The following is a 14,993-nucleotide window of genomic DNA, read 5'->3' as shown; positions in this document are numbered from 1 at the left end:
CTCAAGTGGTTTCAGTAGTTCTGAGGTGTTGTTGATTTCGTTGTGGCTATGTTGAGGAAATCCTTCCAAGATCCATTGACTGACACAGTCCAGCTTAGATTCTTTACTTGCCCAGATAACTTGCTTCAACACTTGGCTGGGAGAGTTGTCAAATTTATTCTGCCCTCCATCCTCTACCATGGTACTAGCCATCCTCTGCAGGCCCCAGTGAATTGCCATATCCTGCATGTGCATCTGGGCATGCTGTCCTTTGCCCAGGCTTCAGCCCCTGAGGAGACCCAGTTCTGACACATGCGGTCCACGATCAATTCACAGATCCTGCGGTTCTCCCTATGGTTAGAGTTCTGAGTCTAGAAGTTCATTTGGGACGGTCCCCTAAAAAACATCATCTCTGGTGGTCCCACACTTGACTCTCGTGTATGTCAGTCAGTACGGGGTCTGGCTCAGTCTGTCATCCGTATCAGGGTACACCTACACTGGTGGCTGCAGTCGCTGGGTCAGTTCTGTCTCAAGCCCCATCTCTTGCACAAACCAAAAGATACTGTAGTCCATCCTAACCCTACCCACCACACACTTGTAGGAACTGCAGCCCAGTTAAAGAAACCCCTGTTAGCTTCCAGCAGACCTGCCCCCAGCCTTGGTTCCTGGGTATGATGGTGAATACAGCAGATTGGTCTATTCTGTCCACATCCCATTTGGCTTTTGTGTACATCAATGAGTGCTGCAGTCTTGCTCAGCCCAACCAACCCCACCATCAAGCCCACGTTTAATCTGGTGGGTGCTACCATCTGTTCAGCCAGTTCCACCTCCAGTCCTAGTTCTCATCCTCACTGGTGGGAGCTGCTGCCCATCAGAAGGGTGCCCTCAGTTTCCCTACTAGGCTTACTCCCAGCCCCAGATCCTGCACTTTCCAAATGGCTCTGTAGTCTAGCTTGAGAGGACTTGTGCTCATTCCCAGCACTTGCCAGCTGCTGGTGCGGCAAAGCCCAGTCCCAACTCTTGGCTGGTGGGTGCTGCAGCCTAGCCTGCCCCGATTTACCCCCCGTCTTTATGCAAATGAGTACTTGTGATAGTCTAACCCAGCATGGCCCACATGGCATCCTGGCTCCTGCTTGTGCCAGTGTGCTAAGGTTTGGCCCAGCCTCCCCTCCCATGCCCCCTGCCGCAAGAAGCAATCCATAATCTTGCCGACAGATGCAACAGCCTTAACCTGTTTGACTAATACCCATTCCTGATTTTCACACTCACCAATGAGAACTACGGTCCCCTAGGGAATCTGCTGCCACTAGGCCCACTCCCAGGCCCAGATCTCACATGCACCAGGTGGATAGGTCCTTATCCAACATAGTCTGCCCCCTCTGTCTCCATTTCTGTGTGTGCTGGTAGATGTTGCTACCCAGCTCACCACATACCGTATTCCTGGATGTAACTAAGTGCGCAGCCTGGAGCAGCCCAACCTGCTCCCAGCCCTAATACCCATGAGTGTCAAGGGTTGTCAGGGTCATTTCTTTTTTTTTTTTTTTTTAAGATTTATTATTATTGGAAAGCCAGATATACAGAGAGGAGGAAAGACAGAGAGGAAGATCTTCCATCTGATGATTCACCCCCCAAGTGAGCTGCAACGGCCGATGCGCGCGGATCCGAAGCTGGGAACCTGGGACCTCTTCCGGGTTTCCCACATGGTTGCAGGGTCCCAAATCCTTGGGTTGTCCTCAACTGCTTTCCCAGGCCACAAGCAGGGAGGTGGATGGGAAGTGGAGCTGCCGGGATTAGAACCGGCGCCCATATGGGATCCCGGGGCTTTCAAGGCGAGGACTTTAGCTGCTAGGCTACGCTGCCGGGCTCATCAGGGTCATTTCTAACTCAGCCTGTCACCCCCTTACCTCTTGAGCAAACCAGTTGTATGGTAGTCACACAGGGTGAGTCTACAAATCCACCACAGACTTTACTCCCAGATCTGATTCTTTTGCTTGCTGGTTAGTGTAATGGCCAGCCTAATGTGAGCCATACCCTGTTCTGACACTCGCTGGTGGGTACTGTGAGCTAGTTTTGCCAGGTAGGCCCCCAGCTGTAGCTTTAGTATGTACCAGAGGGTGGTGATTGGCTGTGGTCAATGATAACCCACCTGGGGTGTCCCACAAGGTCAGGCACATCAGTCTGACCCAGAAAGGCTCTTTAGCTTCCCTGCAAGCCATGCAGCCTCAGCCTCCTTGCTTACCTCCAGGTATAGTTGTCTTGTTGGCAAAAGCCTCCCAGAAATCATTCATCAGTTGTGAAGTATTCCCTCAGGGATCCCCACTCTCCAACATTCTATACCAGCTTTGCTGATCAATCCATAGCCCCTCCACCTGCAAGTGCATGGGTTCCCCAGCCTCGTCTTGCATGGTGTGGTAGCATGATGGCCTGAAGACCTGCCTGCCCACCCGGGACACAAGATTCAGTCCTCCAACAGACAAGACGGCCATGGATGCTACGCCTCACTCAGCTGAGACTCAGGCATGTGAATGAGTCCCCAATCCCAGTCCATTAGAACACCATAACAGGATGCCAGCATGGGCCCTAGTATTCTTTCCCTCCCTTCCTGCTCTGGAGTCAAACACACATAGGAGTACCCAGGCCTGCTGTGTTCCATTGGGCCCCAGAGTGAGCCTCCAAAACCCCGGAGGCCTCCAAGGCACTTGCTGGACTCGAGGTGCCTAGGCAACCCAATGCTGTATTTCCACCAGTGTCCTAGTGAAATAAAGTAGGAACTTAACATTTCCTGAGTGCAGTTAGAAGCTCCAGGCTAAAATACGAAAACTGTACCTTTCCCTGCCCTGACAGTGAGGTATTCATTTATATTACTCAACTCTTAAGTTCATTTTCATGAATTTGGTGGACACTTGTCTTTTCGTATCCGCAAACAATAGACAAATCTGGAAAGAGAGAAAGGGGTTGTGGGACTGCAGCCTTCCCAGCATTTCTGCACGTCCTTCCTACAAGTTCAAACATTCACCTGGAGCTGATCTTCCATGAGCAGAACTTTCATGTACTTGCTTAGTTACCTAAGACCCAAAATGGGTGGTCCTTACTCTCTCAGATTCAGGTAGAAGAGGCCTTGGATACCACATCTCACAAGAAAATATTAATATTCTCCTTTGTTTTTGTGATAAAAATATGTAAGATTCAGTTTACTGTCTTACACATCCTAAATATACAGTTCACTAAGGACACATTAAACAAATGTCTACAACTTTTTCATCTATCTGTATTACTTAAAGAACAAAGCCCTATTGGATCAGTTAGCCATTTCTGCTTGCTGTTTCTGGGAGTCGGACTACCTTAAATATTTCGTGTGAATGAAAACTTACAGGATTTTTGCTTAGATAATTTGCTCAGCATAGTATTTCCAAATCTTTTTAACAGTGTTTTTTATGGCTTTGTAAGATACCACTGTGTGTATAGATCATATTTTCTTTAAAAAAAAAAAAAGCATCTGGGCCTGGCACAGTAGTCTAGTAGCTGAAGTCTTCGCCTTGCATGCACCAGGATCCCATATGGGCACCGATTCCAATCCCAATGACCCCACTTCCCATCCAGCTTCCTGCTTGTGGCCTGGGAAAGCAGTTGAGGATGCCCCAAGGCCTAGAAACCCTGTACCCTCGTGGAGGACATGGAGAAACTCCAGGCTCCTGGCTTCAGACTGGCTCAGCTCCATCCATTGTAGCTGCTTGGGGAATGAATCCGTGGATGGAAGATCTACCTTCTCTGCCTCTCCTCCTCTCTTTATATCTGACAGTCCAACAAAAAATTAAAAAATTATCTGTAGAGTTACATTTTTCCTCCAACTCTTGGCCATAGTGAGTTATGTTGTGGTAAATGTTTTGGCTATATAATCAGAAGTGGAATTATAGAATATGGACATCACCAGAACACTTATGCTTGCTTAATTTTCCATTGACATGTTTGCTACATTGTAATTCTGGTGTCTTTGAGCTCACTAAACACCAGACAGACTGAAGAAAGTCAGATCCTTGTGTTTCTTGGGAACAGTAGATTCCAGTTTGGAGAAGGAGCATATCCATTTCACATATCGAGTTCACAGTTAACATTTTATCTAAAACAGATCTCTAGCTCTGGGGATTCAATAACACAAACTGAGTTACAACCCGTGTTCCTTCTCGTCCTCATTCTGGGACACTTCAAACATTGAGCAAGCAGAGGTGAGCAGTGAGTAGAGCTTGAGGTCCAGTTTTGTCCATAGTTCCCGGGCAGACCAAGAATGAATCCCCTCAGAAGTACTTCTGCCCAACCTACATGAACAGGCGCAGTGCTGCAGGAAACAGAGGAGAACCCTCTCCTCCCACTGTCAAAAATCAGAAGCTATTGGGCATGACTGCTTATAGGATACCTCCATATCTCCGTGCAAGAAAGTGCAATTTAATGTTTCATGTGAATTTTTCTTCAGTGTTCAGTAGTGTTCAATATTCTCTACCTCTCTGCAGACTGAGTGTTTCTTGGCTTGGTGCCCAGGCTTTACTCCCTCCATCATGCATCCCATAACGCTCCATTCCAGATTCTTCACCCTGATCTGCTTTCAGATCATGAGGACAAATGACTTTAGCTCTCCTGAGTTTTTCACAGGGCTGATTCAGGTGACATTGACTTCTCAGCTGTGATCACTGTCTCTCTCCCTACCACAGTGTGTTTAGAGTTATGCCTAGGAAACTGTAGAGTTTATTTCATGATAGGGTTAACCATGTTGGAAAATTCATAGCTTACCATCAGTCAAATCTAACTCTAAATTCTCTTTAAATAGAAGGGCAGATGTACCCAGACCCTAAGACTAGATTTGCATTGTATGACCCATGAAACGCAGCAAAGAATACACAAGAAGTCTTGGAAATTTAGTTGGTTCCATCTGTCATCTAATAAACTATAGGACAGCTGGAATGTGGTCCTATAATCATTATGAACATCAGTTATCTTGCAATTGATATTCATCTGTGCGAAGCACAAACTAAAGTTCTACGTAAATCCAGAACTGCTACATTAAATATACTGCATAGCTAGGTGATAGTTATGCGACATAATAAGCAAGACAATTAACAGCCCTTTGATACTGAAGTATCCAAAAGAAAAATGATAACTGGGGCTATGTTGGAGTTTTACATATTTTTGCTTATTTAGTTCTTAAAGTTAGCCTGCTACTTAAGAACTAATGACCTAATTCCAGATAAGAACTGTGTTTCGGCAAAATGGGACACAAATTAGATTTTATGTCTGCCTCTTTGCAGCAGTCATGTTAAATTTTAGGGGTACAGTCACACACGAACTTTATATATAATCACTACCAACCTTATACACACAGCTATTCTACATGCCTTATCACAGAGAACCCTTCCCTACTTTGGATCCACATTCTGTTGCAACCTCTGATTTTTCTGCCTAATTCACCTTGTGTTCTACATATTTGTTAAGGTTGCATGTTCTTACTCAGCACATCTGCTGGTTAGAAGCCTGAGCCTGTGTATCCAAATGTCTGCCTACTCCATAGCTGGATAAAAGAGTATTGTCAATCCTGCATTAAGTAGATTCATCATTTTATAAATAGCTTTGTTTTAAAAAGATGTTTTTCTGTAATTTGTTTTGGCTTTGTTTGATATCCCAAGCCACATTTTTTTTTTTATTTTGGTAAAGGTTTGTTTATTTGGGATGCAGTTTTGTAGAGAAAGAGGGAGTTGATTGTGAGATCGATTTTGATGGGCTGCTTCACTCCCCAAGTGGCACCAGCCAGGAATGGACCAGGTTAAAACAGGAGCCTCATCCAGGTCTCTGTGGGTGAGATGCTTTGTAGGTTTATAGCAGAATAAATGATGGCATGTACATGAAAGTCACATTTTCCCCATTCCTCTCACCTGGTTCTGGGCTACTTCTCATACAGAATTACAAAGTCCTGGGATTCTGTAGTCTGTCACACTATATGTTTGTACCTTCATGAATCTTGGGATTTTTTTTTTTAATTAAACAACTCAATGTTCAAAAACATTGTCTCAGAATGTAACTTGTACACATGAAATCTCTCAATATTGGGTGTTTTTATTTTATTATTAAATTTTTGATAATCTTTTCATAGTTACTTAGGGTAAAAAGATACAAGGGCTATTGGAAAGTGGGTAAGACTATTATTTCCATATTGTTTCCTCCATATATCTGAGGTAAAGGGAATATTGAGGGAGAAGCCCCACCCAGTTTCCCACCCACCCCAGGTCCCAGATGTGGGGCATGCTCTGAGATACTTGCTCAAGTGGTTTTGATAGTTCACCAGTTATGAATCGCTGCCAATCTTGCCACTCCCAGCTTGGTGAGGTAGTTGAAGAATCCACTGATTGATATAGTCCATCATAGAGTCTCCATTTGCCCAGTATTTCGGTGCCAACATATAGCTGAGGTGGTTGATTGACTTTTGCTGTCTTCCGTCTTTTCTTGGTTAGGGTTATGAGTCCCCCATTTCGATTGGGGAGATCCCCAAAGAAACTTTGAGGTGTTCCCAGACCAGATTCTTGTATGTACTAGCAAGTATAGGGCCTGCCACAGTCCATTGCCACGATCAGCTGGTGGTTGCAATTGCTGGGTTGGTTCTGTTTTCAGACCCGACTTCCACTGGAACCAATGGGTGTTGCAGTCCAGCCTGGTTCTGCCCAGCACATACAAAGCCCTCACATCAACCAGTGGGAGCTGCAGTCCAGTCAGTGTGACCCACAGTAACCCCCACCATGCCTGCCCTTATCCTGGTTTGCTAGTATGTGTAGCAGATTAGTCCAGTCTACCCCATATCCCATTTGGCCCTCGTACATGTCAATGGGTATTAAAGCTTAGTTCCATCTAATCAGCTCAACTATCCAGCCCTCACGGATGTTGTTGAATGCCTCTGTCTAGCTACCCCAGCCCGTCCTAGTTTTTTGTGCCCTCCCGTGGGAGTGGTAACCCAAGAGGGAGGAGCCCACTATTTCCCTCCCAGGTCTCTCCCACTCCCAGATTATGCACTCTCCAGATGGTTCTGTGGTTAGACTTGACAGAACTAGCCCCCAGTGCCAGCTTCTGCCAGCTGATGCTGTGGCTAAGCCCCAAAAACCCTCACCCACTCTAATTTTGTTTGCACCAGTAGGAATAATCTGCCCATCCTGGCTTTTCCCTGACCTAGGCCACATGAGACACACAGGTGTAGTAGCCCTGCTTAGTCTGGTCTACCCCCATTCCAGCTCATGCTCTCCAGTGGGTTTAGCTGTCCAGCCAGGGAACCACTCCTTATTCCCCTACAGGTTCTGCCCCCTCCCTTCCTGGATCTCACGCGTACTGGATGGGCACTGTAGTCACATCCAGTACAGGTAATCTCACCCTGGCATTCCGCATTGTGCACTGGTTTTTGTTGCAACCTAACCTGGCCCAAGCCACACTCTGTTCCAGTGCTCAGATTTGCCAATGGATGACATGGACTGATTCAGCCTGGTCTTCTCCCAACCCATGCCAAATGTATGCCAGTGGGAAACTTTCCATGGCCTATTCTGGGCTGTTTCCTATCATGCTTCTTGTGCTTACATTGGGTGTATTTATAAAGTAAGTGTTGCTGATGCACCCTGTGAAGATGTAATAATATTGCATCTATATGAATGTGCCGGAGAGTGGAACCTTTTTCACCACCTAAGAAAAACATTTAGGAGAAGCCGTGAGTAGTCCCTTGGCCAGCAGACGTGGCCCCAAGTCTCCTCGACGCCACAGAGGCAGCTCGCTGCAGCAAGGCTCTGGTCCTTAGAGTGCAGTAGCCGTCCCACCGCTCTGGGCAGCAGACAGGGCCCCAGGTCTCCTCGATGCCACAGAGGCAGCTCGCTGCAGCAAGGCTCTGGTCCTTAGGGTGCAGTAGCAGGCACAGTTCTGAGCAAGCCTCACACCCAACTGAGACTGCCTGCTCACGACTCAGGAGGTTGAAAAGACTGGTTCCAAACCAAGTTATTTTCATTCAGCCTTCGGCTAATGCATCTAGGAAGGCAGTGGATGATGTCTCAAGTAATTTTTTAAAATATTTATTTATTTTTGTTTGAAATGCAGATTTATACAACAGCCAGAACTGAGCTGATCTGAAGCAGGAAGCTTCTGGATCTCCCACATGAGTATAGGATTTCAAGGCCTTCAGCTGTCCTCCACTGCTTTCCCAGATTATCAGCAGAGTGGAAGTGGAGCAGCCAGGGCACAAACCAGCACCAGTTTGAATGCTGATGTTTCAGGCCTGGAATCAGCCTGTTAGGCCTCTGTCCTGGTGCTGATGGCTCAAATGTTTAATCCCCTGTGATTCCTGGTTTTGACCTGGCCCAGTTCTGGCTATTTTAGCTACTTTAAGAATGTACCAGATAATGTAAGATCTCTTTATGGCAGAAAGACACAGGAATAACTGATAACCAACTTTATTCTGCTATTTTTATTTCTATTTTTATTCTTCAGTATTGTGAATATGAAAGTAATGAGGGTTATGAAAGTCATGTTCATTTTCATACCTAAGTGTATATGCACAACTTAACTACGCAACTACCATGTCTGCTGACAATTTGTTACTTTACAAAGCACATTCTAATGGAAATTTACATTCAAAATTCCATGGTTTAACTTTTACACAGTTTTGCCACACAGTGGTAGATTCATAGTGAAACAGTTTGTGCATATTACTAGGTTTTTATTTTTGATAATCGGAAAGAAGACAGCACCTGCCCTTAAACTGAAACTGAATTTCACAGTTGCTGCTGTTACGTAGTTCTGAAGGAGATGATAATTGCAAACCAGATGCAAATCTTTAGTCCACTTAGAGAAAACTGGCAAAGGTTACAGAAGAGGTGAGTGTTCTATGCCAAGTGCCTGCAATGCAGGCAGCAGTAGGCAGAAAGAGTGGACTAGCACTCCCTGTGCCGGCATACGACACAGCACTACAAAAGGATCTGGTTAAGTAACAGGCATGTTACACTCTGCATTAAATCATTAAAGTTTAGATATTTCATTGTCATTTTTAAAATTAAAAGAATCCTCATGATGAACATCAATAAAGTAATAGACTAAGTAAAAATGTCCATATGCAAAGTAATCTATTGCAAAACTAGCAATGATCAGTTGAAACTTGAAATTAAAACAATGTGGGATACATAAAATGGAAAGACGAAAGGTTGGGAGAAGAAGCAAAAGACTGAAGTGTGTATCAAAAAGATCTATATACTTGTGTGTGAAGCAAATGATGACATGCTATCTAAAGGAATCCCAACTCTAAGTACATATGTGTTTTTTATCTTTACAAAAGGTATGCATTATTTTATTATAAAAATTAATGCAAAATGAAAACAGCATTTGTTGATTGCACAGTGATAGGCATTTTGATCCATACGATCTCATTCATCTTCACTATAATCCTGATAGGAGAGATAGGAGAGTATTATTTTTTCTTTTTTTTCCTGATTTCTTTTTTTTATTATTTATTATTTTTAATTCATTAATTACATTGTATTATGTGACACAGTTTCATAGGTACTTGGGTTCTCCCCACCCCTCCCCAAACCCTCCCACCATGGTGGATTCCTCCACCTTGTTGCATAACCACAGCTCAAGTTCAGTTGAGATTATATGTGTTTTTTTTTTAATGAGTGAAAAGCACAAAACTATGCAGACATCAGGTTTCCAGGCTGGACCAATAGAGTCAATACAGTCCCAATAAAATCTCAGCAAAGTATGCTGCACACGCATATTGGGTTAAGCTCAAATGGGGAGGGCCCGGCGGCGTGGCCTAGCGGCTAAAGTCCTCGCCTTGAAAGCCCCGGGATCCCATATGGGCGCCGGTTCTAGTCCCGGCAGCTCCACTTCCCATCCAGCTCCCTGCTTGTGGCCTGGGAAAGCAGGAGAGGACGGCCCAATGCATTGGGACCCTGCACCCGTGTGGGGACCTGGAAGAGGTTCCTGGTCCCGGCATCGGATCGGCGCGTACCGGCCTGTTGCGGCTCACTTGGGGAGTGAAACATCGGATGGAAGATCTTCCTCTGTCTCTCCTCCTCTGTGTATATCCGGCTTTCCAATAATAATAAAATGTTTAAAAAAAAAGATCAAATGGGGAATTTATTTCATGTGTTATTATAAAGCTGTAATAATTAAGCTAATTAAGAATAGATATGGAGGTAAATGGAATGGCATGAATAGGTATAGGTAATTATTTAGCTGTTTTTTTTTTTTTTTTCTGCAACAGGTAATTCCTCACAGAATGTACAGTTTTCCCAACAAATGGTGATGGTACAAATTGATAAATATATTTTAAAAAAAGGCTCTCTTTATCTGACATACAGTCTTTCTTAAAATACTGATTGGACATCTATGTAAATTTTAATAAGTATCAATTCTAGTAGAATGCATAGGAGAAAAGTTCTAAAAATTTGATTGCTTTTACGTAATGTATGACTGATAAAATGTATAATGTGGACTTTGATAAAAATGCCCTATGTTCAAAACACATTGTTCAAACAATAGAAGATACATCCTTTACTCAAAGATATTATATACAAAACATGTATCTACAGAAATTAAATACAGAATTTCTCAATAATTTGTAAGACTCAACATAAGGTGATAAGTTCCCTAACGTAAAACTGAATAACTTAAATGCAGAATAATTTTTACATGAGTATAAAGCACATTAGAAATAAGCTTACAAATATGGCAAACATTGGGAATTATGAGATGAATGAATTGTACACTAATGAAATGTAGATTAAAGCAGCAATGATATAGATGCACAATGCATTTATGATTATTGTAAGTCTCATTGTTTTCTCAGAATGTTTAGTGGCATTTTACAAAGCATCTGAATAGATTATTATAAAGCCTACAATAATTTCATTCTGCAAGAGTCTTTATGTATTTATCTAACTGGCATGAAATCACATATGCACATAAATCCTGTATTAAAGTATACACAATGTATTTATGCATTTCTGGCTAAAACCTGTGTGAACCCAAGGTGTCCTTTAGTAGGTGACTGGATAGCTACTGTCACACTGGCAGGGAACCTTGAGGCAGGACAGATGAGGACACGGAGGCCCTTGAAGTGCAGAAATTGGACACAGGGAAACAAGAAAAAAAGGCATGGTGTAGAGTCAGGGATTCCAGAGGAAAAGAGATGTTGGCTACAGGTAAACAGCACAGAAGCAGCTAAGGGAATCCATGGCTTTAGGCAAAGGGCATCGTGGTGACCAAATGCTGTGCTGAGCTTAAAACTCGCAGAACAAAGCCAACCTAGATTGTGGGCAAAGTCACTGTAGAGAGAAGAGATGGTAACCTGGGATTAGCATGGGATGCAGGCAGAGGGGAAGGAGTTACTGAAGGTGAAATGTGCTGTAAATTGAATGAATGGAGACTCATCTGCTGGCACAGGAATAGCTTTGAAGAGTGGCTATGGATGGATCACGGAAGCTTTTTTTAACATAAGTATGAGGATAAACATGGGTCATATGAGATGGTAAAATCAGAGGTGATGCTTGGATTGCCAGCACAAGTAACATTTGAGAGAGACAAGATCTGTCCCAGCCTGGCCAGGGGGCTGGACACACTGAAAGCAGATAGGGTGTGAGGGTAACAGGATTTTCTGAAGGGAAAGAATGCAGCCAGTGCTTAGCAAAAACATAGTCTCAGTGGATATTTTAGAAGACTGAAATGCAGTCGATTTTGCCTTACTCTTAGGAACTAAAATGAATTATAAAATAGAATCGGCAATAAAATATGCAGGTAAAATAATGGCAGGTGGGCCCAGTGCAATAGACTAGTGCCTAAAGTCCTCACATTGCATGATCCCATGTGCTGTCCCTGTTGCTCTAGATCCCAGGCAGATCCGCTCTTGTGGCCTGGGAGGGCAGTAGAGGATGGCCAAAGCCTTGGGGATCTGCGCTCACGTGGGAAACCTAGAGCAGGTTCTTGGATCCTGGCTTTGGATCGGCTCTGTTCTGGCTGTTGTGACCACTTGAGTGAATCTGCGGACAGATGTTTTTCCTTGTGTCTCCTTCTGTCTGTAGATCCGCCTTAGCAATTAAATAGATTAAAAAAAAATAATAATAGATACCAATGAAATAACTCAGAACTATACAAAAGAAGAAAACAAGGAAAAAAAATTTTTGCAATTATAACAATTAATAGAATCCAGTAAGATTCATTAAAGAAAAAAAAGTTATGTAATAGATTCAGAAATCTAACCAATTTTTTACAAAGCTTGTAAATTTTGATGAAATATGAACAGAAATCTCCAAGATATTTTAGGAATGAAATGGAAACGGTTAAAAGATAGAACAAAAGCACACAATTATGCAAATCAACTTGTCAAAACACAAATATATGGTAACTTATGAAACCTAATGTAAAGTATTAGTAAATTGAACTAATATTTTAAAAATCAAAAAAGTCAATGGACAAATAAATTCCACGTAAAAAAGTTCAGGTCCAAACATGCATCCCAAATTTTAAAGAAAATAAAAAAAAAAACCCTAAAAAATTTCCCAGACTCAAGAGTGTCAATAAACAAATAATATGTTTGAATTTCTTTCTTAAAAAAGATTTATTTATTTTCATTGGGAAGGCAGATCAAGTTTATAGAAAGAAGGACATACAGAAAGATCTGCCATCCGCTGGCTCACTCCGCAAATGGCTCCAGTGGCCAGAGCTGAAACAGGAGCCATAGCCTAGGGCCCAAGGATTTGGGCCATCTTTTGCTGCTTTTCCCAGGCCATCAACAGGGAGCTGAATAGGAAGTGGAGCAGCTGGGACAGGAGCCAGTGCCCATATGGGATCTCAGTGAATTCATCGTAAGGATTTATCCCATTGAGCCATCATGCTGGGCACTTGAATTTCTTTTCTTCGTCCAACATTATATTTTTTAAAAAGATTTATTCATTTTATTTCAGCCAGATATACAGAGAGGAGGAGAGACAAAGAGGAAGATCTTCTGTCTGATGATTCACTCCCCAAGTGAGCCGCAACGGGCCGATGTGCTCTGATCCGAAGCCGGGAACCTGGAACTTCTTCCGGGTCTCCCACGCGGGTGCAGTGTCCCAATGCATTGGGCTGTCCTCAACTGCTTTCCCAGGCCACAAGCAGGGGAGCCGGATGGGAAGTGGAGCTGCCGGGATCAGAACTGGTGCCCATATGGGATGCCGGGGCTCCCAAGGTGAGGACTTCAGCCGCTAGGCCACGCCGCTGGGCCCAGTCCAACATTATATTGATGATACCAGACCACGATATGAAATAAACAGAGATGCAAGGAACAACTCTTTTATTAATGAGAAATGAAATATTTTAAGCAAAATATTGGTAATCCAAGTATAAAAACACTGTAGATACAATGAGTATAGCATGATGTCGTTAATATTCCAGGAAAAATTATGTACATCATTCATGTGGATTTCAATACTAGAAAATTAAATTGTTTAGGTGTTTTAAAGCATTTAATAAAAATGAGATCATAAGTGATAAACAGTAGAATACAAACGAACAATTACTTTATTATACTTTAGCCTGTTTGCAACAAATGGTATAATTAGCGCAGAGTATTCAAAGTTTGTTTTCCTGGGAACAGGCCTGCTGAATGGTACCTCCTGTTACCATGTATCTTCAACATTGTTCTGGAGTTGTATCCACAGAAATTGAACAACAGACAGTAAATATTGGTAGAAGAATAAACTTTGATGCAGCAAAATTCAATAAATGGGAAGGAATTTAGCACACTCAGTGATAATTTAACAATCCCAAATCAAAAGCTGTTGAGAGAATTAAGCAAGATGTGCAAATACAAGAGCAAATAATACCATCAAGAGGTTGCTCTATCAGCAAAAACAAAAAGTTTTAAAGAATAAAATGCAGACTAGTAAATGCATACCTGTAATAAATATTAAGCTATGTGGTGTCTTCAAATCTAAGAAGTCAAGTGACATAAACAGAAAAGTAACTGAGGAATATGGAGATAAGTCTCAAAATCCATTAGCATTTGGTAAATTTAAGGAAGATAATTGCAAGTTCCACCTGATAGGATCCTAGCTGAAACAGACATCCTGGGAAGAAGACATCAAGCAGGCAACAGCACCCCCTGCTGTCAGAAGAGTCAAACCCCAAGAAAATGAGGCAGCCTCAGACCTGAGCCTACATTTTTGACCCTTATTTTCTCAACGTGTCGCAACCCCACGTTACCATCCCCATGCTAGTGTTGATTCTTGTTTGCATGTTCTCTGGTGTCATATGCTTATGGGCTGTGCAAAGTGTCATAAGCCAACAAGGACCATCCATTCAGAGGAAGCATGTGGGATCTTTGCTGTTACCAGGCCTGTTTCTCTTCTAAGGGAGCCTTGTGGTTCAGCAGGAGTTTTCTTCAACACAGGAGCCCTCAGATGCATGCAGACATTTGTGGAAGCTGGAAGGTGTTGAGTGTGTGGGGCCAGTCATCATCGACACCCTACAGGATGAGAGCTGGGTCAGGAGTGGTAATTCTGGATTTCTTACCTCATTTTTCTATTTAGTGATTTTGATTCAGCCCTGGGACCTCAGATCTCACCAAATCTGTGGCAGAGACTAAACAGGGCTCAGGGAGAATCATCCATATGGCTTTGATGAGCAAAGAAGCTCTGACCTGTTGGGCGCCAGTGACTCAATAGCTCTGGGTTCCCCTCAGTTGTGAAGCATGGACTCATGCCCATTTCCCAGACCTCATCATCGTTCTTCTGTTTCTAATAACGCAGTATCATAGACTGAGTGAACAACAATAATAATAATAAAAAAAGACATCATGGCCAAGGACTTGGATGAGGGATAGCACTAGTGATGGCCTTACTGTTTGCTAAAGTTTATGGTAACACAGGGAGAACTCACAATGATTTTGGAAGTTTCCTCTAAGTTTGTGACATAGTTTGAAAAGGATTGGTGTTGATTGTTTTCGAAACTTTAGTAGGATTTAGTCATTT

The sequence above is a fragment of the Ochotona princeps genome, chromosome 11 (assembly GCF_030435755.1).
Source record: "Ochotona princeps isolate mOchPri1 chromosome 11, mOchPri1.hap1, whole genome shotgun sequence".
NCBI classification, from domain to species: Eukaryota; Metazoa; Chordata; class Mammalia; order Lagomorpha; family Ochotonidae; genus Ochotona; species Ochotona princeps.
The sequence above is the reverse complement of the archived record's forward strand: the minus strand, read 5'-3'. Positions refer to the sequence as shown.